This window comes from Pan troglodytes, chromosome 9 (assembly GCF_028858775.2).
Source record: "Pan troglodytes isolate AG18354 chromosome 9, NHGRI_mPanTro3-v2.0_pri, whole genome shotgun sequence".
Classification (NCBI taxonomy): Eukaryota; Metazoa; Chordata; class Mammalia; order Primates; family Hominidae; genus Pan; species Pan troglodytes.
In genome coordinates this window covers 49408610-49427024 of record NC_072407.2, presented here as the reverse complement: position 1 = coordinate 49427024, position 18415 = coordinate 49408610, and the positions used below count along the sequence as shown (strand labels likewise).

General features: G+C 47.3%; 1 long non-coding RNA gene across 1 annotated transcript; it reads left to right on the top strand.

Moving 5' to 3' along the window:
* The first annotated feature begins 326 nt into the window (after window positions 1-326).
* LOC129136420 (uncharacterized) lies at window positions 327-17077 on the top strand. The gene is made up of 3 exons (XR_008538026.2): window positions 327-523; window positions 13768-13961; window positions 16204-17077. It is a non-coding gene; the product is annotated as an uncharacterized LOC129136420 (long non-coding RNA).
* Window positions 17078-18415: the final 1338 nt, after the last annotated feature.

The window sequence follows — 18415 nt, the reverse complement described above, 5'->3', positions numbered from 1 at the left end:
ATCCCAAGCAGGACAAGTGAAGTGTTTTTTGTTTTTTGTTTTTATTTTTATTCTGGGCTACAGACCCAGTGGTAGGTAGGGATGTCAGTGAGGTGGTGCAGTCCAGCCCACCTGGAAGGTGTTGGGAGGACTTGGTGAAGGAGTGGAGGGGGCATTTGAATTGAGAATTTAAAAGCCACTGAAGGTCTCTGAGAAGGAAAGTGATCAGACCAGAGCAGGAAAGAATCAGCAGGGGAGGGGAGGTAAACAGGAGGTGGTAAGCCCAGTCGGGAGGCTACTGCAATAGTCCAGGCAGGGAGGAGGGGCAGGCAGGTGACAAGCTGCACACAGGCCCATACAGGCATCCAGGGCAGCCCCTGCACCCAGCTGCCTTTCTGCTGGAAGGCCGTTTTCACAAGGCAGCCGGAAGCACTCCCGGGTAATCTCGTCTGGAGATGACTGCATTTCATTATAATTTAAGCCTTTCTTGGGCTTCATCAAAGGCTATGAGTGTCTTGAAAAAGAGAAGCGTCTCTTTCCTCAGGTAAGGGGAAAACACGCCAGAGCTTTCTCTTCTAATATAAACTAGACAAGGAGATGCAGCTGAGCTTGGCAGAGCCTGCCGGAGAACGCTAATAGACTCGACAAGGGAAGAATTATAGAAAGAGACAGCTCCAGAGGGTGGTGGGGCAGGAAGAGAAAGAGGCCCCCGGACTGCCAGCCCCAGGTGGGCTAGTAAGGAGCTGGATCAGTGTCAGCAGATGTGGCCCGAGGGCCTGCATAGACTCAGCATCTCATCTGGCGAGAAGATTCTCTGCCTGGAGACCAGAGAGATAAGACCCCTCGCCCCTAGCATCCTTCCGGCTGGTTTCCAGTGATCCCATTAATTATGGAGGCTCGGGGACTGGAGTGGAATCCTTAGCGTTTCCTGTATGGGAGCTCTCAGTGGGGGAGGATGGAAGTGACCTAGAAACATTTAGCCCGGGGAAAAAAATAACCCAAGCAGGTTTGACACTCCCACCCGAGGCTGGGAAGGGGTTGGGGGCTATCATGTGTATATGAGTGTTTTAAGATATTATCTCAGACAGTTTGATGTCCCATGAAACATTAAGAAGGTGTTTTGCTTTTTAAAAATCAGATTATTTTCCTTTTGCCTTTAATAAAAACCAGCACTGGTCTCTGACTCACAGGCTTAAAACAGCCTTCACTGGTTACCGAGGATGGGATTTCAGCAGTGGCACAGGCTGGAACGGTTCTCAAATAGGAAATCGAATACTGGGAAGACAAAGGAGGGGAGAGGGAAGAGGGGAGGGAGAGGCAGAGCAAGAAATAAATTTGGAGTTAATGCTGAGTGAGGGAGGGCTTCACTGCTGGCTCCCCGGGTGCTCCTGAAAGGCTGCTCAGCCCCAGGAGTGAGCAAAGCAGGAGTTCTTGGCTCCATCCTGGCAGCCCATTTGTCCCCTGCCAGCCAGCCCTCCGGACCACAGGGCTGCTCTTCCCAGCTTGTGAGGGAAGCGTCCTCTGTATCAGAGGCCTTTGAATCTTAAGCAAATGCCCTGTCACACAGGAGAGAGGCTGTAACCTCCCCCAGGGAGGGCACGGTCACTCAGAGTTGATATGGTGGCTACAAGGCTGATGGTCACCAGTCGTCAGGGCCTGGGAGGCAGGGCGGGAGGCAGGGTGGGAGGCAGGGCAGGAGGTCGGGTGAGAGGTGGGAGAAGGGGGAAGGGGGAAGGTGAGGATTGTAAGAGAAGGTGGTACCTGCCCTAGTCTCTCTCTCTTTCTCTCTGTGTTTGCCTTGCTTTGTCTTTCTCTTCTATCTTCCTCTCAGTCTCTGGATCATTTTATCTTATGGTCTCTCTCATTCTTTGTCTCCATCCCTCTTTCTCTGTCTGAATCTTTTCCTCATTTCAGAAAAATGGCTGAACTTGTTAAGCCAGAGATCAAACACCCCAGCGGGCTGAGTGCGGACAAGGGAACACGGCTTTAACATCTGCTGCTCTCTTTCTGTGCGACACAGAGGGCTCCCCACAGAGAGGAAGGGCAGGGAGGTGGAGGCGGGGTGTGGGTGAGAATTCCTGCAAACCTTGGCATTGTCCTGGTCGGGGGTCGGGTTGGGAGGGGTGATAAGGACAAGGGAAGGGAAATCGGACAAGAGCCAGACCCACATGCTGACCAGGGTACTCACAGACAGACAGGGAAGGCCCCCACCTTGAGGGAGGAAGCAGATCCAGTGAGGGCCACCATGCCCCAGGGGAGTCAGGGGCTCTGAAGCTGCTGCCTGACAACCTCTGCACTTTGCACAGAGTGAAAGGAAACATTTATAGGAGTGAAGGACGTGGACTAAAGCCCTCTGAACTAGCAGCATTAAGAATGTCATTTCAGCAAGTCCTCCTAACAGCCCTGCCAGGGTACTCTTCCTGCCCTAAAGATGCGTGAAGTCACCAGGCCAGGAATGTATGCAGTGCCCCTGGCCAGGGAGGTGCAGGGCTGACTCCTTGGCCTGCGCTTTCTCCAGCCATACTTATTCCTGCAGAAGATGGAAGCTTGTCTTGCGGCAGGTTCAGAATAAAGGCAATTGGGTGAGGGCGCAGCCTTGGTCTGAACCTAAAGGGAGAAGATGGAGGGACAGAGGGTGTCCAAGCCTGCTGGGAGGACCTGCCCTCCAGGGTTGCCTTTCAGAGGCAGGTTGGGAATGTAGCTCCCTGGGCCCAGGCTCATTCTGAGAGACAGGTCATTCTGTTGCCCTGAGGAAAGGGAAGGGAAGGAGGAAATGAGAGAGGGAGAGAAAGACAGGGAGAGAGAGAGAAGCACAGTCTTCCCACTTCTTTCTGCCCTCTTCCTGGAATGAGGACCTGCCAGTCGCCAGGAAGAAAAGAGAATATTTGATCAATCTATTGAGCTTACTGTGTGCCTGTGCCAGGCATGGTCACAGACAAGCTCTTTTCTCACCATCACAACAATCCCATCCCTATTTTACAGAGCAGTAAACTGAGGCAAGAAGAGCTTAAGCAATTTGCTCAAGCTCCCAGAGCTGGTAAGCAGCAGAGCCATGGTCCTCATGCACAGCCCCCACTTGCATATTTTCCTGGGCCCCAGTTCATCTCTCTCTCTCTCTCTTCTCCAAACATAAAGCCTGGAGCAATGAGCAATGCAGGCAGGCCCTGCTAGGGCAGTGCCACAGGGAGAGGAGAAGATAGAGGACAGAGCTGGCCCACACACAGTATCACAGCAGCCTGCAGAGGTGTCATTTTTAACAGCAGCAGCCTGTCTATGCCTCTCCTCTGCCAGCTCTCGATGACATCAGGCCCCTTCTCCAGGGAGCATGACTCAGGTCGAGTGCGATTGTGGTCAGTGGGGCACACAGATAGGTGAGGTAGGGCTGGAGGAGGGGACCAGGGAGTCTGCTGTAGCGTCCGACAAAGGGGCCTCTTTATTCCCTGAGCTGGGATGTGCTTGGGGCTCCCAACCTTATGGGGCTGGAGATGAAAGGCAGGGGCTTCCGCTATGTCAGCTGGACAGGCCCTGAGAAGGAGAGGCAGCCATTCCTGTGAGAGGGGAGTGGGGTGCTGGGAGGAGGGGCTGGGTACCAGACAGGTTGCCAGGCACGCTTTACATGAGCATGTGAACCGAGGCCCCACACCTGATACCGACATACACATGTAACACACAGCAGCACCTACCATATGGCTGATGTGCGTACCTCATGCCTGCCTCCGACATGAGCAACCTGCACCCGATGCTGACATGATTGTAAAAATGAAACTCGGATATGGCTCCTGACATTCGACACTGTTTACTTAATCCATGACGGATACGCAGCTTTCACATACTCATCCACTCAACCGTGACTTTGAAATGCCCGCCCCCATGTGCCAGATGAGCTACATCTCACACAACACCTTGACCTATGCACTTGGCTTGGTATGATGCTAACCTAACACAAAGGTCAAGCCGACAGCCACAGGACAGGTTGGACCAGCTGCCTGGTTTTCTTTACCTTTCAGGGTCAAAAATGTCTTGAGCCGATTTTTCAATATCAGGAGATTGACATACAAATCAGAAGGTCTGGCTTTCCTGGGTGCTAACTCACCGGGCTTCACTGGCTGGTGCTGGACAGGGCTCTCCCAATTCAGCAGGAACCCTGCCCCTGCCATGTCTCATTCCCACAGCCCACCTGGCTCTGCAAGCCCAGGGCTTTGGGACCTGGGTCTGACACATGCCTGTGGTCCCCAAAACAAGTTCTTTCTGGTTCTTAACAAATTCTTCACAACTTCCCAGCTCAAAAGGATGGAGGCAGCCAGCTACAAGTGAGAAGGCCTGATCCTAGGTCAGTGCCTGGCTGCCTGCCCTCAGATGGCAGATGACGTATTTCTTCAGGGGACACTCAGACTGGACACATTGAGTCAGTCAGGGTGGCAAGTGGAGTCCCTATGGCCTGCCCCTGAGCTTCCAGGGAATCCTGACATCCTGTCTGCATGATCAGTGAGTCAGGCCAGGCCACTCTGGGGCTGGGGAGCCAGGCTGACCCTCCACAGTGGTGACTGTGGGAACCAGAGCTGGGCTGTGTGGAAGAAGGTGGAGACTTTGCCTTTCACAGGTTGCATCTCCTTCTCCAGTTCTTGTTCAATGACTGTTCCAGGGCACCTGTAATGAGACAGGCCCTGTTTGAGATATGAAGAGGGAACTAAAATTTAATCCCTTTCCTTAAGACACCCAATGTTCAGGGAAAAGACAAAAGACCACGTGTGACCCCACATTCTGGCTGACTTTACAGTTCAAGTTCAGGGAGAGGCCCAATCTAATGCTGAGGTTGAGGAGAGCACTCTAGTTGGGGCGAAATCAGGAAGGTTTCATGGGGAATGAGGCTTTTGTGTTGGGCCTTAAAACATTTCAACACGGAGAGATGGTCAGAGAGTTGAGGGTGGGGAGGCAAAACGAAGGGCAGGGAATGTGGTCCCATATGGAAACAGGGGCATTTTCAAAGTGGCTGCTGTGCACGATGTTAACATGGATTTCTGTGTCTTCTGTGGCCAAATAAACATGGAGACTATTAGGTTGAATAACAGTTTAACATGTTGCTCTGCAGGGTTTCAGAGCCTTTACTAATATGCATGTATGGTCACTTTTCAAGAAGGCATGGAGAATACAGATTTTTCTGAATTTGTCTCCAGGCCCCACCACCACCTTCTCTCTTTTTATCTGTAGCTGGGGAGCACCCACTGGGCTGGCGGGAAGGGGGCAGATGAGGTAGTAGACAAAAACCAGGAACAGAGGCAAAGCCAGGTCGTGCTAGGTGCCCTAGGTGCCAGGCAGCAGCTTTACTCTGCGGGTAATGGGAACATGAAAGGTTTCTAGGCAGAAGGTGACATTATCAGGTTCACTAGCAGTTTACAAAGATCAAGGTGCTGTTTGAAGAGGGTGGAGGAAAGAGCAAGATAGGGGCCAGGATAAGGATAAAGGCTCAGCCCTGGACCAGCAAGGGGAGGGGAGGGTGGCAAGAGGAGGGGAGGGTGGCAAGGCCTGGGGAAGAGTCAGAGGGAGGAGGGTCTGACAGCATCATCATGGGGCAGCAAGGTCCTGCTGGCTTCTCTCAGGAAGGAAAGTGGCCATCGGTTCCCTTCCAAGCAGTGTGGAAAGGTCCAAGGGTCTGAGGATGCTGCCCACCCAGGTAGGAGAGCTGTCCCTCCAGGGCAGGGGTGGCCCCTGCTTTATGCAGGGGCAGACGGCCAACAAGAATGGCTCCCTACTGTGTGTATTTGACCTCCTGCACCTCGTTTCCTCAGCTGAAATGGGAATAGAGGTAAACCAGGGGTGTTGCAAGGATTGAGAAGCTGTGGAGTGCCATGCAGGTTTCAGTAAAAGTCACTTTCGTGTTGCTTAGGCTAGCAGCTTCATGGTGAACTAAGGCTCTGGAGTTAGGCAGAAATGGAGTCAAACCCTGGGTTTGCTCTTTTTATTTTTCTTTATATGAGACAGGGACTCACTCTGATGCCCAGGCTGGAGTGCAGTGGCACAATCATAGCTCACTGCAGCCTCGACCTCTGGGGCTCAGGTGATTCTCCCATCTCAGCTTCCCGAGTAGCTGGGACTACAAGTGTGTGCCACCATGCCCCGGCTAATTTTACGTTTTTTTTTTTTTTTTTTCGTAGAGAGATGGGGTTTCACCATGTGGCCCAGGCTGGTCTTGAACTTCTGGGCTCAACTGATCCACCTAGTTCAGCCTCCTAAAGTGCTAGGATTACAGGCATGAGCCATTGTGCCTGGCTATGGCTTTGCTCTATATTAACTGTGTGGCCTTTGTCAAGCCATCTAACCTCACTAAGCCTCAGTTTCCGCATTTGAAATGCGAACCCCCAGTGTTCCACACTAGGAGTAGTAAGAATTAAGTGAGAGATTGCTTCTGAGGTGCTATATAGTGCTTGACACAGTAAGTGCTCAATAAATATTAGCTATCATTAATTTTCATATTAATGAGATTTTATACTATTTGTAATAAAAGTCCAATAAAAGTTGAATTTAGATTACAGGATTTTAAAATGAAGGTTTATTACTTTTAGGTACATACAGTGACCCCTATTGGGCTACTGCAATATTGGCAGATAGTCTTTGGGGAACTGTAAGAATCACAGGAAAATAATGATTTGCAATTAATGGCTTGTTTCTATATCATAAAAGGTACTTCTCAAGCACTTAAAAAGAGTTTCTGCAGTTCCACAGTCCCTATGGGCCACTAGAATGTGGCCCCAGGTGTTTATTTGCTGACCAAGGCTCTTCTCAGAGCAGGAGGGCCAAGTCCAGGTCTGGACCAGGGTCATCACCAGTCAGGAATGAGACAGGAGAAAGGCTGAGGAGAGGCCCTACCACAGAGAGCCCTGTTAGAAGAACCAGGCAGACAGAGATCAGGGGAACCCCAAGATCTTCTCCCTCATAGCTGAGGGTAGTGAACAGAGCTCAGGGCTCACTCCCTGGGGGATAGACGCATGGGGCACCTGGAGTCATGCAAAGGCCATGCACCTGGCTACCTGCTCCTCCATGATGGTGAACTGGAGGCTGCCACAGTGACTTCTTCTGGCTCACTGTCTACCAAATTCCATGCTTTCCTGCCTCCAGAGCAGTAAAATTATGGCACCTGGCTGGCCAGCTAGATTACACTTCACAGTCTCCTTTGCAGTTAGGTCAAGTTCTCGCCAATGGGATGTGAGCACAAGTGATGCATGCCCCACTCAAGCCAGAGCCTTTAAGACAATGGGCCCACCTCCATCTCAATCTCTTTCTCCTTCCTCCTGCCTACAACCAGGACATGGGTGAGACCCAGCTTCACCCACAGAGAGGTTCATAATACCCTGGGGAATTGTGGAGAAACAGATGGAAGGAACCTGAGACCCCAAATGAGCTACCTGCCCAAAACTATTGTAAAAAAGATAAATAATTATTTTTCTTTAAGATACTGGATTTTGCAAAGGGGGTCTCTGTTACTACAGCTTAGCTTCCCCTGACTAATACAGGGATTTCCAAAATATTTGACAGAAGAGGAAGCAAGGAAAGTCACTTTTGAATCTAGAATTGTTGGTTTCCTCTTCATTAACAGCAGAGGGAACATCTAGTCTCATCGGGTTACATCTAGTATTTTTTGTTGAGCTTCTACTGTATGTCCAGTACTGAGGGAAAGTCTAGGGATACAAAGAAATAGAAAACAACAAAAATATTGCAACTCCTTGACCCATCACAGTAGGACTTCGGTGAAATTTCCCAGCTCACTTCATCCCATCTTACTGCATACTCTGTGTTCCAGCTCCCTGGGTCTATACAAGCTCCCAAACATACCATGGGCTTGGATGTCTCTAGATCTTTGCTGATGCTCTACCCTCTGCCTGGAATGCCCATTCTCTTCTTCCTCACTGATGAAATGTCCCTTATCCTTCCAGACTTTCTCTGTGGTAGAGTTAACTCTTCTTTCTTGGGTCGTATTACCAGGAAGGTGCAAATCTCTGTTTTTTAGGTGGGCAGTCAGTGGGTCCTATTAAACTTTGGATGCCCAGTACTGAGCACAAGGGCTGGCAAAGAACAGGGGCCCACAAACACTCATTCATTTGACAAACACCAGTCAGGTCCCCTAAGAAGGACAAGGGACAGAGCAGTGAATAAGACACACATCTTTGCCCTCAGTTTATATTCTAGTAGGGGAGATGGACATTAAACAGACAAATAAACAACTATGTAATTACACATGATGATGTATGATGTAAGGAAATGGACAAGCCATGGGGATGAGAGCTTTGGATGGGTGACCACTTTCAGACAGGAGGTAGGGATGGCCTGTGTGAGGAAGTGCTGTGTAAGCTGAGACTCAGGGAAGTGAGAGTCAGGGGGAGAAGGAGGGTGTCTGTGGTGGGGACGGTGCTCAAGCAGAAGACACAGTTTGTGCAACTGCTTGGAGACAGGAGAGAGCTTGATAGGTCATCATAAGGAAATGAGCAGGGGGGCAGCGATGGAGATGAGACAGGGTGGTGGTGAGGATTTGGGGGTTTTATCTCCTGAGCACCAGGCAGCCATCGATGGCTTCAGGTAGAGTAGTGACCCAGTCTGATTTCCATAACAGGAGAGGAGTTTACTGCAATGGTTCCAGCCCAACCTGATGGAGCCTTGGACTCAGGAGGATGGTGATGGGGAAGGAGCGAGCTGCATAGGGTTGTGCTGTGGAAGTAAAGTGGACGTACTGGGCGTGGGAGTGGAGGGAGATGGAGGAGTCAAGGTTGACTCCTGGAGGTTTCTGGAAGGGGGGATGGGAGGGTATTAGAAGAGGTGGAGGAAGGGAAGAGGATCTGTGTCTTCAAGAAGCATGGAGCTGTAGCGATGGAGCAGAGGTTGCAACTGAACAAGACCATTTGCCCCTTTAAACAAGTGCTGTCAAGAGTGAATGAGGAAGAAGAGGATTTATTTAAACTTAAAGATTTATGCTGATAAAGAGTGGAAACAACCTATATATCCAGCAATAGGGGACTGGCTAAATTAGAGGGTCTCTCTATAACAGATCACTCTGCAGCTCTATAAAAGAACAGAGTATTCCAGAAACAAACTGTTGTCCTCATTTTCCCCATATTAATGATACCTTTTAATCAACACAAGGTAAAGATAGTCTGCCTGTTGTTTTTGGTGGCTCCCCTTATAGGGTTAAAACAGAGCAAAACTATATGGCAGGAGAAAGCATTTGAGGAAAAAGCAGTATTTGGTCTGGGTAATCTAGGAGGGGATGGCAGTTCCCCAATCCCTAATGTCTTCAGTGAGTCATCCCTCAAGGTGACTATACAGAAAGTGAATCCTGAGGGAAGAAATAAGACATTGACGATGGGAAGAAAGTATGTTCTGCAGCTGTGGCTTCTCTTAATGGACTTTGTACCAGTTTTGGGTTTGAATACAAAAGAAACACTTAAGAGTTTTTTAGTCCACTGAGAAAAGAAAAAGAAGACCTTCACTTTATCCTATTCCCAGTGAATTTGCCCATAGCTGATCTGGATCTTAGAAAAATGAGCAGACACCAAGGAGGCAAAAAAAAAAAAAAAAAAAAAAAAAAGAATCCAGACTACAGAACACACAGACTGATGTCCTAACTTGTTTCTCAAGCATGCCATTATACCGTTATACTGGTAGGAAGCACGAGTAATGCAGCATCTTTCACAGAAAATAGAGAAAACAGATTCTTTTTAAATATAGAAAACTCCATTTTCCCACCTCAGCTCTGAACAAATGTTGTCCGTTATTATGACAGCACTATTGAATTATAATTAGATCCCTTCCAATATTCACTCCTTTTTTTTTTTTTTTTTTTTTGAGACGGAGTCTCGCTCTGTCGCCCAGGCTGGAGTGCAGTGGCACGATCTCGGTTCGCTGCAAGCTCCGCCTCCCGGGTTCACACCATTCTCCTGCCTCAGTCTCCCGAGTAGCTGGGACTACAGGCGCCCGCCACCACGCCCGGCTAATTTTTTTGTATTTTTAGTACAGACAGGGTTTCGCCTTGTTAGCCAGGATGGTCTCAAATGCCTGACCTGGTGATCCGCCCACCTCGGCCTCCCAAAGTGCTGGGATTACAGGCGTGAGCCACCGCGCCCGGCCCCAATATTCACTCTTGACTGAATGCTGAGAATAGAAGCCAGGACCTGGAAGCCCCTATATTTCTAGTACTGTTATTTTTTAATTCTCATCTAATTCTTCAATGTTATCAATAACAAAATAACCAAATATGCTAATGATTCAAAATTCTACACGCATAAAATTTCAAAACCTGAATTCATTTTCTGACTTATTATCTAAATTCATGTGTTTATATGAGATTAAAATACAATGGATCTCCACACTGATTTAGATATAAAATAATCAAGAAACAAAGATAATAAGTAAAGCACATACAAAATTCTAAATTAGAATGTTCATGGCCAGGAGAACTTATCCTGGAAGAAAGAATCTCATAAATGAAATGACTTTACCAAGTTAATTCGCATTTTATAAAGGAAATCAGAAGAAGACTATATCCTTAATGAGCATTTCAGGTAGTGTGGCCCCAGAGTAGGGCAAACTATTCTGGGGAGTTTTTTGTTTATGCTACGTAAGTGGCCACTTATTTTCATTCATTTTTTCCTTTGACAAATATTAATTCACCACTTAACTGTCTATCAAGTGCTTTTCTTGGCACTGGGGATAAATATTTTGGAAATGTTATGAAAAATAATTCAGGACTAGAGCTGGATAGAGAAGTTGGTAGGGAGTACTTTAATTAGGGCAGCAAAGGAAGGCTTCACCAAAGTGGTGACATTTTAGTTTAGAGCTAAATGAAGTGAGGGGTGGGGCAATAGAAATACCTAGGGGAAGAGAATTGCAGGAAGAGAGAAAAGCCACTAATACTGGAAACATGGTTTGATTTTACAAAGGGAGATTTGAGGATGGTGGTATTTGAAAGATAGATTTTGTCTTAGAAGCAGCTTTTCAGGAATGTTTCATTCATATATATATATATATATACACACATATATATATATAAAGTAGTATATGTATATATATGTATTTATATATAAAGTAGTATATGTATAATAGTATATATATTCTAAAAGGTAGAATGGGATGAAAACAGACCTGTCAAGATTTTGTAATCAGAGTCCCAGAACCTGAAGAAAAAAAAAATTTAAAAAGTGTAAAAAAACAACAAAGAAACTCTAGATTATTAAGGAATCATCTCCAAGACATATTAATAAGGTGAAGGTATAGAACAGCAGGCATTGTATGCAACTATTTGCCTTAAAATGGAGGAAATACATGAATATAAATATACAAATCTATAATACAAATATTTTTTCTTGCATTAAATAAGCTATCTCTGGAAGGACACACAAGACACCAGTAATAATGGTTGCCTCCAGGAAGGAGAACAGGAGTAGAGGGAGAATTTTGATTCCATATCCTTTTGTACCTTTAAGAGTATCAACCATGAGGAGGCATTAACTATTAAACAACTAACAATTATCATTAAATATGAATTTAAAATCAAGAATATATTCCAGCCCAAAGATTAATCAGCTATTACAGAGGGTGTTAGATCTGAAGAGCTGTTGTCAAGGCCGACTTCTTCCCGCTCTGATGAGCTCCCCCCATGCTCACTCTCCTCCCACTCCTCCTCCCACTCCTTACTCCCAGCTCCAGGTATTGGGAGGCAGCAGAGAGCTGGCGCTTTGCCCTCCTGTCCCATAAACCCAGGCGCAAAGTAGGCTATACTACCATTTGTGGGCTTCTACAGTTTTGATTGTTGCTATTAAAACTGATTTTTTTTTTGAAATTACCTAATATACTGAAAATATATGGTCAGTTCTACAGCAGTGAGTAACCTAAATCATTCCACACTGAGGTCAGAATCCCAAGCCCATAATGTTTCCACCGAAAATAGCTCCATGAGTTGCCCTACCCCTCGGGGAAGGTGAACTGTTATTGAGACCCCGTGCCCAGCTCAGGTAAGGCAAGAGATGAGAGAGAGAGATGTGTAGAGGCTGCATCTCCCTCGTGGAGCCTGCAGTCTAACCATGAGAGAGAGAAAACCCCAGAGAAGTCGGCAAAACCACAAGAGCTCAATTATGAAAGCGGAAGCCTAGGAGATGGCATGAGGCAGAATATACACCAGTCGAGGGCTCCCCATGAGACAGCAGATGCTGAGGGTTCAGAGGAGCCTCTGGAAGGGGAAGGGAACCACACAGTGGGGTGAGTTATACACACCGCCTCCTCTCACTCTCCCACCCACCCAGGACCAGCGACATGATTTGCAGGACCTAGTGCTAAAGGAAAATGAGTGGCCTTTGCTAACAAATTATTAGGGATTTCAAGATGGCAACAGCAGAGCATTAAGCCAGGCACAGGGTCCCTCTGAGCATGGAGCCCTGCGTGACTACACAAGTCACACACCCATGAAGCCAGCCCTGCAACCACCCTTCAGTGTAGGCAACCCAGATGAGGCCTCTGAGGTGCCATGAGGTTAAAGGAGATGCCTAAGGTTGCAGGGCAACTTAGTGGAGGGGTTGGGATTTGAATCCCAGTAAAGCCCATGCTTCTGGCCCACCACTGCACTCTATTTCTTTTTTTTTTTGAGACAGTCTCACTCTGTCACCCAGGCTGGAGTGCAGTGGCATGATCTTGGCTCACTGCAACCTCTACCTCCTTGGTTCAAGCGATTCTCGTGCCTCTGCCTCCCGAGTAGCTGGGATTACAGGCGCCCGCCACCACGCCTGGCTAATTTTTGTATTTTTAGTAGAGACGAGATTTCACCATGTTGGCCAGGCTGGTCTTGAACTCCTGACCTCAAGCAATCTGCCCACTGCATTCTAATAATAATAATAGCCAACCTTGAGTGCTCACTCTAAGCCAGGGGGTGTTCTAAGCATTATTCATGTATTCACTTAATGCACACAACCACCTGCAAAGTACCATTATTATCCCTATTTTACAGATAAGGAAATAAGCACAGAGAAGTCCAGAATGTTCCCAAAGTCACACAGCTACTGAGTGGCAGAACTAGGGCTCAAACCCAGGCGATCTGACCCCCGAAGCCCACTCTCCCCCTGCATTCTCCTGGGAGGGCTGGGAGGGTTCCACATAGAAGGTGCAGCCTGTGAGGTGGGTTCAGAGGGCCAAGATCAACTCAGATGACCAGAGTGGGCACGTCAAACTTGGGAGCAGAGAGGTAAGGGCCAGATAGGGCTGGATGTGACTGATCTCCAGATTTGACAGGACAACTCAGGAAGTCCTGCATTGCCGCCGCAGGTTGCCCCGGGGACACCCCCAGTCTGTGTGCAGGTCCCACACATCCCAGCTGTTTATAGGAATGGCAGCAGCCACATCTTCATGGGCAACCCTCCCGTGATGGGACAGCAGCTCACGAAAAGAGGAGGGAAAAATAATAGAAAGTACTGAGAGAAGCCTGAATGTTTACACCTTGCCCTGGCTTTTTTTTCTCATGACAGGCAGTGACTAATAACAGGAGTTAAAAAATAACCCAGTCCAGTGCAGCCCCCCAGTGGCATCCCCATGAAATGGATGGATACATGAGCCCCCCCAGTCCACAGCCGCCTGTGTGTCCTTGCCGGGGAAGTGGGGAGAGGGGTCAGGAGGAGAGGTGTGCACCCAGCAGCGTTGGGAAACCGCATGTCGTGCTTGTGGCTAATAGCAAAAGAGAGTGCTTTAGTGGGAGGCATGGTAGACCCCAGAGAAGTGACAATTAAATTGACTTTAAATCCTGGCTCCTTCTCATCTCAGTTCTGCGGGTGTCCCAGGCTGAGTGCTCTACCATGTGGCTCACTGAGTCACATCCTCACACAAACCTTCAGAGAGAAGTCCGTTATTCTTCTCATTTTACCCATCGGGAAGCTGAAACTCCAGAAACAGTAAGTCACTTGTCCAAGAACACCCGGACCGGAAGGGCATGTTTCCATGTCTGCATCTCAAAATGAGTAAGTTGCTAGACCACACAAAATTGTGTTACCCCTAAAATAAGACACTGGCACAGCAGCTGGTACACAGTAAGTGCTCAAGAAATGAGTAGCATGAAAGAGCCCGCCCGACAGGCAGCTGCTGAGAAATTCACTTGGCTTCAGGCCGGTCAAACCTTCCAGCGTGGATGAGAATCCAGTGGTAGCAGGTTGTACAATCTCATTTCATCTCAGACACCCAGAGTTTGGACCTTCAAGATGCAGCGCACAAATGGATGTAAATGAGATGCAAATCAAACTGTCCCCAGATAAACAGGAAACCAAATATCTCTAGTGATAGCTCTTTCCTCTCCTTATGGAGATCAAGGACATGGGCTGCCTCTGAAGGCAATCCAAAGCTCACATCTGTCAGACTTCACGACTACCACCAGCTCTCCCAGACAGACAATGCCATTGCCAAGCACTGCCATGGCAGTGCTTTCAGGGGCCCCAATTCCAGGGCCTTCTTTCCCCTCATCCTCCTTGAGGAGTGAGGGCCTCACAGGCTTTGATCTTTGGATCAAAAGAGGTGAAATTTCTTCTTGCTCAGGACTTGGTGAGTGAGATCAGCTCCAAGTAGTGCCCCTGTCAGAGGCATCTGCATGACAACAGCAATTATAACTGCAATAATGTGATGTAACAAGAAATATATACTTGGTCTCTGCCCCTGGTTCCAGGCACAGAGCTCTTAAAACCCTTGTAATGTTCTGAGCAACAAGGGTTGTGAGGTGCATCTTTTGTTCTAATAATGTTTGGTCTATGACCCCAGTTCCTGACAGAGCTCCTAATCCCTTGGAATTTCCTGGGTGATAGGGGCATTTTTTTTTCTAATTAGGTGACTCTTGTTGGGATCCTGGGTAACTTCAGGATGGGGGATGGTCCCCAGAAAGACCTGGTCATAATTGAAGGCTTGAAACTTTCAGCTCCCTCCTCATCCTCCAGGAAGGAGAGGGCCTGGGGATTAAATTAATAAGTGACCATACGTATGTGATGACGCCTGCATAAAAATCCCTGAACTACAGGGTTCGGAGAGTTTCTGGATTGCTGAACACAAGGAGGTCCCTGGAGGGTGGTGCCCCTAGAGAGCATGGAGGCTCCACGCCCCTTCTCTCTTACCTTGCTCTAGGCATCTCTTCCATCTGGCTGCTTTTCTGTATCTTTTGTAACATGCTTTGTAATAAATGTGTAAACACAAATAATTGCCCTGAGTTCTGTGAGCTGCTCTAGCAAAGTCATTAAACCTGAAGAGAGAGTCATAGGAACCCCCACTTTATGGCTGGTTGGCCAGAAGCACAGGCCACAGCCTGGAGCTCACGATTCATATCCGAAGTCGGGGGCAGTCTTGTGGAACTCAGCCCTTAACTTGTGGGATATGATGCCATCTCCAGGCAGATAATGTCAGAAATGAATTAGAGGACACCCATCTATTTTCCCCTGGAGAACTGGTTGTTAGTGAGGAGAAACCCACACACATTTTGGTGAGCAGAAGTGAAGTGTTCTGTAGTGAGTGGTGTGTGAGTAGGAAAAGCAATGGGGGTTTTCCTATCTGTTATGATAACAATCATAGGCATCGATAGAGTCCTGCATGGTATGATGAGATGCAGGGACAATAAGAGCTCTGCATGGTACGCTGAGATGCATGGTACGCTGAGATGCACGGTACGCTGAGATGCATGGTACGATGAGAGCCCTACATGGTATGCTGAGATGCATGGTATGCTGAGATGCATGGTACGCTGAGATGCACGGTACGCTGAGATGCACGGTATGCTGAGATGCATGGTACGATGAGAGCCCTACATGGTATGCTGAGATGCATGGTATGATGAGATGCAAGGACGATGAGAGATCTGTATGGTACGCTGAGATGCACGGTATGCCGAAATGTGAGGTACGCTGAGATGCAAGGTACGATGAGAGCCCTGCATGGTATGCTGAGATGCATGGTATGCTGAGATGCATGGTACGCTGAGATGCATGGTACGCCGAGATGCATGGTACGATGAGAGCCCTGCATGGTATGCTGAGATGCATGGTGTGCTGAGATGCAGGGACGATGAGAGCTCTGCATGGTGCGCTGAGATGCACGGTACGCTGAGATGCATGGTATGATGAGATGCATGGTATGAAGAGATGCAGGGACGATGAGAGCCCTGTACGGTACAATGAGATGCCGGGATGCAGGGCATTAACAAAATGCAAATGCAAACGCAAATTCCTGCAGGTGACGTGCACAATGAAACCAGGAGTGTGGAAGGAAACCACCAGGGCAGCCCAAGGATGGCAAGTAACATTGGACCCTTGGTGCCTGGGAAGCAATAGGAACTGGGATGAACCAGAAGACCTGCCTTGTCTCCAGCTGGAGCCCCCACTTGGATGGAGCCTGCTACTGCTATGTAGGAACTGCAGGCCCAGATCATCTAATACTTCAAAAGAAGCTAATGATCTTGACTTGTAACATGACATTCCTGATTACTGGTTCAATATGTTGTAACACCACCAGTGAGCTTAACAAAAATCTGAGGTTTCTGGCTCATGGGCTTCCTGTTTATAAGACCTGTATTGAAAATGGTTTTCAACCTTTCCTCTTGTGGACCCTTTGAAAATGCAATGAATACAAGTCAAAAGAAAAGCCCCTGTGTGAGAAGATATTTGCAATTCATATAACTGCCAAGGATTGATTTCTAGAATATATTAAAATGAAACCCAACAAAAAACCCTTTATGAATCAATAAATTAAAAACAATACAACCCAATAGAAAAATGGGTAATAGACTTGAACTGTACTTTATATAAAGGACACCCTAATGGCCAATAAATGTATTAAAAGTGTCCCATCTTATTAATCATCAAATAAATGCAAATTTAGCAAAAACATTGCCCATAGACACACCTGCAGGATTGACAAAAGTGAATCTACCTACCAATACCAACACTGGTGAAGATGTGGAGGAACTGGTACTCTCATGCTGGTGGGAGTGTAAACAGGTAGAAACACTCTGAAAAATGGTTTGATTACAAATAGTCATCTTGCTTTTTAAACCTTAGGAGGATAATGATCTGGGTTTGGTGTATTAAAGCTTAATTATGTATGCTTGTCTGGTAAAACTGAGTATGCACATACCCCACGATCTGACAGTTCCACTCCCAATTATTTTCTTTAAACAATCTCTTGCATGTCCACGGAACATCGTTCTTAATAGTCAAAACCTAGAAACAGCCCAAATGTCCAGAAACCTGTGAGCTGCATTGAGTCATGTAATGGAAGACCAGGATGCAGAGAAACAGAAAAAACCATAGGTCCACACGTGGGCAGGAATAAACCTCAAAAGATCCCCTATATATTTATAGTATAAATCCACTAGAAGTTCAAAACCGGGCATTACTAAACAATATGTTGTTTTGGAATAGATTCACAGGTGGGAAAACTATAAAGAAAGTCAGGGGAATGATAATTTTACAAAAATTAGGATAATAGTTATCTCCGGGGAGAGGAGGGAGGTATAATCCTGAAGGACCTATGGGAGGAGGTTTCCGAGACATTGACAGGTTCCTATTTCTCCATCTGTATGGTTGGTACACAAGTGACCACACCTATGTGATGAAGCCTCCATAAAAATTCCTGAACGACAGGGTTTGGAGAGTTTCTGGATTGCTGAACACACGGAGGTCCCTGGAGGGCAGTGTGCCCAGAGAGGGCATGGAAGCTCCACGCCTCTTCTCCCTTACCTCACTGTAGGCATCTCTTCCATCTGGCTGTTTCATTATTCTCTACATTAGACGCATACACTTTATATGTGCTTCTTCATATTTCATAACAAAGCAAATGAAAGAAAAAAATCAATGAATCTTCCTTTTACCATTAAAATTATCTGATGAAATCCATGGACCCTATTCCCAAACAATTAGAAAAAGATCCAGACATTTCATTTGAATGCAGAGGGCTCATAGACCCCTTGAAGATCCTCTATGGGAAGATTCCACATCTGGTGTTACAGTTGATTTACACCCCCGTAAATCCCTGAGGCAGTGGCCATCTTTATCCAGAGCAGCAATGTGGCCCAGGAAACAATCTGGGCTGGGATGGTCCAGTGACGTCAGAACCAAGCCCGCACCCCTAAAGAGGAACTCTGCACGTAGGCAGATCCCCCACAGCCAACTCTAGCCCCCTTCCCTCCCTACCTGGAGCTTTTCCAGCTCCCAAGATCCCAGGATCCTCCCTCTGCCTCCTCCAGGGCCACAGCTTTGGCCATCACATCTAGCTGCTGGGCCCTCTGCAACATAAAAAAGCATAATCCTTTGGGGAAGAGGAGGGTAAGGAAACACCAGAAGGTAGCTAATTACTTGTGTTACAAATAGTAATCTTGCTTTTTAAACCTTAGGAAGATAATGATCTGTTTTTAGTGTATTAAAGCTTAATTGTTTAAGTGAGGGAA